Genomic DNA, 10,734 nt, shown 5'->3' on the forward strand with positions numbered 1-10,734 from the left:
TTACACGGTTCCTCGAGCAGTCTGCGGTTGATCTGAGGTCAGAGGATGAAGTCGTAGTTGCAGAGGATTCCTGCTGGAAACTTCCAAGTAGATTCTGAAGGGAACCCACAAGAGAGACCCTAAATAGCCCTGAAAGGGGTATTTGGCTACCTTATCAGGCATGGACCTATCAGAAGGGTTCCCCAACATCACCTGCTGGCACTGGCTACTCCGAGGCCTCCAGAGTGTCCCCACACCTTGGAAAACAAGATGGCTGAAGTCTGGGGTACACTGGAGGAGCTCTGGGCACCACCCCTGGGGTGGTGATGGACAGGGGAGTAGTAACTCCCCTTTCCTTTGTCCAGTTTTGCACCACAGAAGGGACTGGGGGTCCCTGAACCGGTGTAGACTGCCTTATGCAAGGAGGGCACCATCTGTGCCCTTCAACACATTTCCAGAGGTTGGGGGAGGCTACCCCTCCCGAGCCAACACCCATTTCCAAATGGAAGAGGGTGTAACACCATGCTCCCAAAGGAAATGCTTTGTTCTGCCTTCCTGGGACTGAGCTGCTCAGACCCCAGGAGGGCAGAACCCTGTGAGGTGGCAGCAGCTGTAGCTGCATTGCAAGCCTCAGAGAGCTGGTTTGGCAGTACTGTGGGTCCATGGTGAAATCCCCAGGATGCATGGAATTGGCTTCCCAATACCAGATTTGGAAGGGGAAGGGGGGGGGGGGGGGGGGGGACAATTCCATGATCTTAGACACCTTACATGCTATATTCGGAGTTACCATTGTGAAGCTACATATAGGTATTGACCTATATGTAGTGCACACGTGTAATGGTGTCCCCTCACTCACAAAGTCCCAGGAATTGGCCCTGAACTATGTGAGGGCACCTTTGCTACTTAAAGGGTGCCCATACACTTAGTAACTTTGCACCTAGCCTTCATTAAATGAAGACACCCAGGTGACTTATAAGTTATTTAAGTGCAGTGAAAATGGCTGTGAAATAATGTGTGCAGTGGCTGTCTAGTGGAAGGGTTTGTCGGAGCTCCTTTTGGGTGGCAAAAGAAATTGTGCAGCCCATAAGGATATCCTGGGACCCCAATGCCCTGGGTACCATTTACTAGGGACTAATAAGGGGGAGGGGGTCTAGTGTGCCAATTGAAATTGGTAAATGAAGTCACTAGCCTATACTGACAAATGTAAAAGCAGAGAGAGCATAAGTACTGAGGTTCTGGTTAGCAGAGCCTAAGTGACACAGTTAAGCACTATTGACAACACACACATTAGGCCATAAACTATGAGCACTGGGGTCCTGGTTAGCAGGATCCCAGTGAGACAGGCAAAACACACTGACACACACTCACAAACAGGCCAAAAGTGGGGGGTAACCATGCTAGAAAGAGGCTACTTTCTCACATCAAGTACTGAGTCACCTATGCCTGGTATGTACTTAAGAGTCATGCTTATAGGATGGGGACAGAGTCATCTTGGTCATGGTATGATAATGCTGAAATATCCAAGGTTGTAAATGTGAGCTTACCATACAGGGTCTCAGCTCTGTGAAGCTTCTTACAAATACATACCTATGTCAGCCAAGAATCCAATAATGTTTGGTCAGTGACACCTTCCTTAAATACTAACCTGTAGTGTCTACGATCTAACAAGTTGAAACAAGAGGTCACAAGTTTCTATCGATTGGAGGATCAATTATCTGGTGACTCTTTCCCCCTCAATCTTCCCATTGTCTGCCATGTGATACTTCTGTAGCTATATCACGGAAAGGGTAGTGCTGGATTCCATTATGCCTCTGTGTACATATCTTTGCCATGACAGAATACTAGAAATGCAACATTTGTAGTTTAGGAAAAGCATTTTTCAAACATAGTGAAAAGATGATGCTCACGTAGAGGATGGGCAGCCTTCACCTGCCCACGTGCTCTGCTTTTTTTATTGGCAAAGATTAAAATATTGGGCCAGATGTATCAAAGGGTTTTACCCATTCTGTGTCTATGGGAAAATGTGTTGGTGCATATGGCCCATTGTCTATGTAGATAACCACAGTGATCCAGAAAGTATTGAAGGCTCTCATTTATTTAAATAAATAAAAAGCCTGGAACATTGCTAGAAAGGTTCGGAGCCTGAAAGCCTGCTCATAGAAAACTGTATTCTGTGCAAAATGCGCTCTTCTACCTGGCTCCTTTTCAGACCCAGTCAAGATGTTATGTCTCACATACATCCCGTTTTGGTTGAAGATCTGTCATACTTGCTCCAGGAGTACTTGGATCAAGGGTAATAGGTATATGTGCATGATAACTTTTTTCAGGGCACTATAGTCTAGGCACGTCCCAAGATCTCAGTTTCTCAGTACAAAAAACATGGACACTGGAGATGTCAACTATTTCAAAGATATTTGCCATAAGTGCGTTAATACTGAATAGGACACTAGCTTTTGATTTGCTTAACATCTTGGAAAACACTGTAGTGAAAGTTTTCATCACTGCTCAAGACAACAGAATAACTGACCATGGAGATTCTTCATAACAATTCTGGTAACAATAAATTGACTCAAGGGTGACCTTCCAGAAACAGCAATCGATCTATGGATTGTATGCTCAAAGCCAAGGGATTTTCAGTATGACATGAAATAAAGAAGAGTCAATGATATTGAAAAGGAGTCCATCAATATGGCCATTATCACTTTCAGTAATAATGGTTCAGTCTGATAAGAAATTATGCCCCAAGGACAGTTGACTGCTGCCCATGGGTCACTCATGGTTCTAGTTGATCAGTAAGAATGTGCATTAGCAGAGGTAATGTCTAAGACATTTCATGTTCCCATATCCAGGAGAACTTGTATGGCTACTTGTCATACAAGTATAGAACAGAACATAACTAGAGCAAAACAGATGAAGAGTAGAACCCAAGCAGCGACTTCCTGTCAAGAAGAAAGCCAAGCACCTAGTCACTTCCTGGGTATGGCTTTTATAGATTGCAGGATATTTGAAACCTGTAACTGTGCCTCAAAGCATGTAGTCTGCAACCCAGATAGGCATCACATCATGGCTTTTGGTGGGTCTGTATGGGGAAAAGATTGGTTGTACTAGTGAGTTGGAGTGGTGGGGGTGTACACCGGTTACCTCTAGTCAGTCAACATGTGGCAGTCATCTTGGGTGGCATGATTCCTGTCACACCAGCACGGAGGATGTCCTGACTAGAAATGCCCCGAAAAAGGGGTGGCCAATAATCCATAGCATTGTTCTTCATGTGCCCTTGGCACAGGTTTTTTAACGGTATGCCGTGACCTTGCCAAACCATAAAGCTCTTAGGGTAAGGTCAAGGCACTTCAAGTGAACAATGCATTATTAATTCTGAAAACAACTAACACTCTAACCACTTGGTCTGTCACATGGAGTAGTGCAAGAAGGCATCACACTGTAAAAACTCAGGAGAGTATTACAGGGACCTAAACATGCCTAAGGGGCCGACAACAACCAGCTGCATTACCTCAAAACTGATCTGCAGCCATCCCATAACCAATGTATCACAAACAAGGGGATCCACACACTACTCATAACATGTACTGTTATTCTTTCTATTGTATCCTCAGTACTTGCTCACAAAGTCCAACCAATGCATACTGTTTCTGCTTACAATACTTACCAACTTCAGTACTAGGCACCATACACATACAATTTCAACTTATAATTTGTGTCACACCCTGCAATTGCACTTATAAGGGAATGGAAAGGTGATTCAGTCATAAGACAACAAACTGCTTGCCAAATTGGGATCTGGAACGAAAGGACGATATTAAAAGAAATGTGATTATTGTGGAGGGGGTGAATCCACCTCAGATAATTACAATCCATATCAGGGTGAGACTTTAAAGTGAGTAAATGAACCTGAGCTTAACCCCCCCCCCCCCCCTCCAAGTCAGTCAGTCAGGCTTAACTTACAGGCAAAGTGTGAAGCATTTATGCAGTAATAAGGTGGAAATGGAAAACAATAAAAATCCTAAAACAAACTAAAAAAAAAAAAAAAAAAAGTAAAGTTTCATGAACAAAATAATTAAAAACAATAAGATGATCAGCAGATATGAATGTTCAATATATGTAGAAATAGCACAAAAAGCAGTAAGTGCCAGTGATAGTCAATGGTAGATCAGGACCCAGGCACAATTTGACATGGACTGTGGTGGTGTACCGATCAGATAAACTAAGCAGGTTTATCCTTTGTCATAGATTTTACCTTCTGATTTTAGTCTGTTGAATCCAAATTGCTTGTCTGCCTGCCGCCTGCCTGCCTGCCTGCCTGCCTGCCTGCCTGCCTGCCTGCCCGCCCCCAATCCTCATGGGCAAGCAGTTCAAGTCCTCTTCTGGTCTTCCTTAGGTCCAGGAGTGCTCTGAAGTGGGCGATTGGAGGTGCCACATTTATGCTTGGCGTGAGCTAGTGGGTAGGAAAGACCCCTGGAGATGGGGTAATGGTTCTGGGGCCAACCCTACCCACTTTGGCCACACTAAACTTGTGTTCTGAGAGAGAAATGGGGGGGGCAGAGGTGTAGGGAGGTTTGCACAGACTATGGTAATTAGTTTTAGGCAATTCTTGCACAGCAAAACACTGAGACTGAAAACTCAGTTTTGATTTTAACAGATGTCTGAGACCAGACAGTGGATACACACACCCTTGAAATGCACACCAAAATGTATATATAAACCCAGCAGACCTATCAAACAGGCTGTGACACTGTAATGTCAAAGAGTCCCACTGTGATTGGGCCCTCTGTCTGGCAGGATAAAGGGGTCCGATCAAAACTCACACACTCATTCATTCATTCACTCACTCCCTCCCTCCCTCACTCCAACCCAGACAATACCACCAAATCTGTCAGACAGGAGGTGACATTCAAGCAGGACTTGACATTTCAATTCTATCAGGTTCCTATGGCTTGTCTTTACCCATTCAGGTGAGCCTACTGTTAGACAAAATTTGACAATTACATTAAATTTCGTTTAGCCGTTAGAATATTTCTCTAGCTGGTTCCTAGGCGAAGATAAGATACATGTTACCGGTAGCAATAATTTTGCAGTCTAAAGCTCTTCTAGAGTCACAGCCTATACATATTCCCCCATCTAGTGGTCAGAGCCAGAAATTCCTACTAGTTTTAGGCCTTTTTTGCTATCTTCATGGAGATGGGTGAAACCAGATCCATTGAGAGTAGGCAATTAAACCCCACCTTTCTGTGGCAAAACCTTCAGATTATTTTTTTACTACATGGGATTGTGCAGGACATAATTATAACTATTTTGCATTGTTTGTGTGTCTGACCAGCAGGTCTGCTTTCTTTTTTTAATTTTTTTTTTCTTTCTCTGATTGAGAGATGGTAATAGGCTGAAGCAGTGATATTGGACTTTGAGGTGATATTATTTGAGGCCAATGTCAATTGCTTGTCATGGATTCCTGATCTTTTAGCTCCAACTGCTTCCAATCATAGTTTAGGATGTAACTATTGATCTTACTTCTTATTTATTATTATTATTGCAATAGTGCATGTGTAACTGTGCACACTGAAACCTCCTAGTGCTGTAGGACCAGTTTGGCAGCAAGTGTCCTGCCACATCCTCTTACTGACCCAGCTCCACAGAATCCAGAGATACAGTCTGTTACCCTTTGTTGCAGCAGAGTCTGATCTTGTGTACTGGTACACCTTATCTTCTGCACAATAATATGCTATGTATATTCATTATTATCATAATTGTATATTCTACTTGTTTCTGTGTACACTTGTAACAGAAGAGCAATACAGTTGTTATTTTGGGTTTTATAATTCTGCCTTTTACTAGTATTGCATGAGAGTATTAAAAGTACTTTAATTTATGTGGGGAGTGCTATACTTGGCTACCCTGAAGAACTGAAGCAGCCCAAAGTATACAAGGCCAGATGTACGAACCATTTTACCAGTGGCAATGGCCCATTGGGACCTCTTCTTTGTGCGTGTGGGTGATCCCATGGACCACTGCCTACTCTTAACACATGAAAAGAAAACTTTAGTTTCTTTTTGTAATACATCCAGTTTTCATTTAAGAAAAAAGGGGCTGTATTTAAAAAGCAGTCAGACATAGTGGTCTGCTGACGCCAACAGGCCACCATCCCTGTGGGTGCTGCCAATTTCAAATGGGTTGCAAATTGTGACCTGCCTCATGAGGCAGGTCCCTTGAGACCAATTTGGGAATCACAAATAGTATTAAACACACTGTATTACATCACAGTTTGCGATTTCCTAACTGCGAATCGCAAAATTAGGAAATCGTAAACTGTATTTTTTGTTCATCAGGCCCATAGTCTTATATCTTGTGTACACTTATTCAGAATTTATTTTGTTTCTATGTATATCAGGGCTAAAAAAAAAAAAAAAAAAAAAAAAAAAGCCCACTAAAAACGTTCCTAGATCTGCAAGTCAAGTAACTTAAATAATCTACTCAACCTAACTAATGTACTTGACCTGTAAACATGTTTCAAATTGTGCGATCCTAGGCACATAGTTTACAGTCGCCTTTTTCTTAATTCACATGACTGAACCTTCAAATATGTAATCTCGGCATTTCTGAAGTACAAACAAATCTCTCTTGTTTAAGTAGACTTATGTTTGCTGCATGAAGAATCTAACCCACATACCAATGAGGTCTAGCCCACATAACCTAGGACTTCTTTTAGTTTACTAACAACAATGCCATTAGGGCAGGTGTGTTACTGTTTGTTTAAACACTCAATTTTAATAAATACATTACTAAACCATGATGTGGTAACACATTTACACACAGTAACTTTCCAAGAAACGTCCAAAAACCTCTCCATTAACCTGCAGCTTTACTGATAAAACTATATAGTGAATTAACAATCTGAGAAAATTGGGTTTCAGAAAACATATCCTTTATACATCAACATGTAAAGTTTTCGGATTTGATTTCATCCTATTACAATATTTGTTATCACACAGAAATATATATTTTAAAAAAAGGGCTTTCACAACTACTGAAATATATTTTGAAATGTTTGCTGTGAATTGACTTAGCCATTTAAATGTTGTGTGTTAGGAAAAACATGACACCCTATATCCCTTTATTTTACATTCTAAGCAGCAGGTCACACAGTTCACCTTACAAAGTCCTGGAACTCAGTCTGTCATCACAGAGCAAATGAGAAGATTTAAATGCATCTTTCATTGCCCCACCACTTTTCAACTGAACAGAACACCTGTTCAGTGGCAACTCGCCAGAAGGGCAGAGTAAGTATTAAAAATAGCTCAACCGGACTAAATAAGACTTGCCAATGCGAGTTGTTGAATGGATTTTTAGGGCCCTGTATGTTTTTACTTTTCTTTTTTTCTTTTTTACTAGCTCTTCCTTAGTTGGGGAGGTAAGTCTTCCCTTGTCAACCTTCGATTGTGTAAGCATGCAACATAGTTTATGCAACACAATCAGCAATGACTACTAGTTGCTGTGCTGCATGTTTATATACTTAATTAGTATGAAACAAACTTCATATTTAGTTCAGTTGCTGTACTCTCAATATGCTTCACCTCCATTTGTAATGTAGGGTGTAAATTTCACGGTTAGCAACCACTGGTATATTGTATGCCTTTTTTTTGCATCTAGGAGTTAAATTGTACTGTCTAATATATGTGTGTATATATACATATACACACACACATTCTATAGGGTCTTTCTTTGACAACTGGAGCCGAGTGCAATCACCCATTATGGTAGCCTGCTACAAATTATTATTATTTTGTTTTCAGTTGAACTGGTCAACCCTTATTGGGTGCCCGCTCTACCCTTGTATCTCTGTAAGGTGGCATTTTTATAAAGCTTTCGTGAAGCTTACTGTCTTGCCTTCTAAGACGCATCAGCAGTACGCAGTTTTTTAAAGTTATTTAGCCATTAGCTCCTCTATTTGGGTCTTCTTGGTAGGTTGTGTGGGACATTTAAAACGTCCTCAATCACGGTCTGATGAAGCAGTCATGGACAGCTTTAACACAAACTTTATTACCCTCGCAGATGAGCTGCAAAGACTTCTTTTTAGCCGTCCTGTTAAGCCACTTTTACCAACATCGATCCTCTGTGAAAGTTTGATTGTGGACTTATTTCACACATCCAATCATCTTTTGAACTCGATTGGTGGACCATTTTTGTGCTTTTACTGTTGTACTGAGACCCAGATGTTACATTTTGGCTTCACCAAAAGGTGTCACACCCGTGTATCTTTCAGGCCCTTAATTCTGTTGCCTGTATACCTCAGCACATAACACCTTTTACTGTAAAGGGGTTTAGTTATAATTTCCCAAAATGAAAACATTGACATTTAAGTAGTGTACAGTGTCTCTCATTACCAGAACTGTGTTCTGATGAGGTGTAAATATGGGCATTACGGTGTATATATGAACACCAGATTGCTTTTGTTATAAATAACAATCTTTAGCATGTAATTGCACCACGTAGGAATGAAACCCCAAACACTTTTCTGCTTTGTCCTGCCTACAATGTTCTTACCCCTGCAGATACTAGCAGAAGACAGAAAAACATTTTAAAACTATGTTTTCATACTTGGATGTTTTGGCCCTATCTTATGCCCTTGTGTTAGGACAAAGGATGACCCAGGATTAAAACCTTTATGCAAAAAAAAAAAAATATGAAATTGTATTTTGAAACAAATAAGTACTACTTTATTTGTTTAGCGGAGAGTGTTAAAAAAAAAAAAAGGCTTTGTGGATAAGGATTTTAAGGGTACTCCTGGGTAATCAGAGTTCAACTGACTTTTTTGAGAATGCGTATTAAAGATAAGCAGTACCCTTAATTTGTGTTTTTAAAACCCTGAGAAGGCATTAATATACGATTTTCGAATTAACCGTAAGTGAAACAATTACAGTATTGCAAGCTGGGTTCATGAATGGGTCCGAGTTGACTGAGTCATAAAAAAACACGTTTTTCTGCACAATAGTAGAAAGCAAACGTCACCCATAGCATAGCTCTCACTACATGTTCCAACATATAGTAAAGCGGTAATGATACTCGGTGTGGAAACAGAACATCTTTATCACAATGTACAGACAGGACACTTCTTGCCCGACTACCCTGTGTAACCCGTATCTTACATATTTGCTTTTAATTATAAATTGCAAAGACAGTGATGCGAGCAAAACATGGTGTCAGATAACCAAGCTTATCTTGCGCTGCATGCACATTCCATAATTTTACATTTTAAGAATTGCAGTGTTATAGATATGGTTTATAGGTCATGTCCCTTCATTTGGCTCACTGCAGTTTTTATTGGTTTTATTGGCGAACCACAATAGCCTTATTTAAAGTTGTGCAGGTCCTCTCAACTTGTCACTTATTTTGAGTTTAAAAATAGTAAATGGCCAATGTCTAAGTTTCAACAGTACACATAATTGTGTTATTCATTAAAATAACTGAATTAGTTAAAAATATAGTGTGCAACCACGCTGTGTGGCTTTTTACTAATCAGTTAAATCTTTATGTATTTATTTTTTTACACACTTGCAGGCGTAAGTGAACGTGTTGTGCACCCCATAGTGGTCAAGTTTATCTAAAATCAGTTTGCACTGGGAGAGTGACACAAAAAAACATAAAAGTCTGTGACCGCTTAATTGGAGTAGCTCTTCCCATATTATTAGAAAAGAAACTGAAAATACAGGTAAAGAAATGCATAATTGTGTGTGTGGACAGATGCCAGTATTTAGTTCTAAATCCATTTACACATGGAAGCACACACTACGTAGGTGAAATCTGGTGGACCACTTTTTTTTTTGTTTGTGCTCTATAAAAGTACTGGTTGTATGTAGTAGCTTGCGCTCCATATCCACAAGGTTAGTGAAGAACCCAGCAACCAACGTTTAAAAGGAAAACACATGGCACATTAAACAGCTTCAGAGTTCCTGCTCCCACATAACTTGAAATCACTTACTATTATAAAAGTGTTTCTGTGCCTTCTGTTTCCGAGCCAAGCTGTCCTTTTATATAAAATAGCCCCTTAACGAATTTCGGTGTTGTGTAGAAAGAAGCAAATGTGCCTGTGCACACGGATTTCAGCCAACATAATTAAGGTACCAGAAGAGCTGAAGTTAATTTTGATTATTCAACACGAATGAAAACAACCTTTAACGTTAATTATTAACATTACACTGACAAAGTCAGTTAGCTCTAAAATGCCATTAATCGACACTTTACAGAAACTGCCATCGTGAACAACACTGGGTCCAAAAGATGTACGTCTGAAAGTTATGAATCTTACCTTAGTTTCGATTATCTTTCTTCTGTGTTAAACCCATGCTGCTTTACCACAGACTTCCTTCGTAAACATGTTAAATAAAACTGCACTTGCAAAAGGCAAAACACATTGTTGAGGGCTGCTATGAGGACTGTCTGAGACATTTCCCTTTTACACGTAAAATACTGATCATTAAAAAAATTACTTATGGCATGCTGAAAGTGACTACATCCTGAACGAAAAACACTCAAACACACCCACACTGTTTTCTTCAGGCAACACTGATTTCTACCACCCAGGTTACGATTGTTAGTTACTGGGGGACCTTGGTTCCCCCCTCCCCCCCCCCTTGAAGCATATAAAGGTACCCCCGAACTTCATGGCAGAAAAAAATAACCTGAAGTCTTGGCCACATAATAGGGAGTTTCATTGTTTACTCTCAAGGGGTCTGGTTTCACCTATCACAC

This window comes from Pleurodeles waltl, chromosome 7, assembly GCF_031143425.1.
Source record: "Pleurodeles waltl isolate 20211129_DDA chromosome 7, aPleWal1.hap1.20221129, whole genome shotgun sequence".
In the NCBI taxonomy this organism is placed as follows: domain Eukaryota; kingdom Metazoa; phylum Chordata; class Amphibia; order Caudata; family Salamandridae; genus Pleurodeles; species Pleurodeles waltl.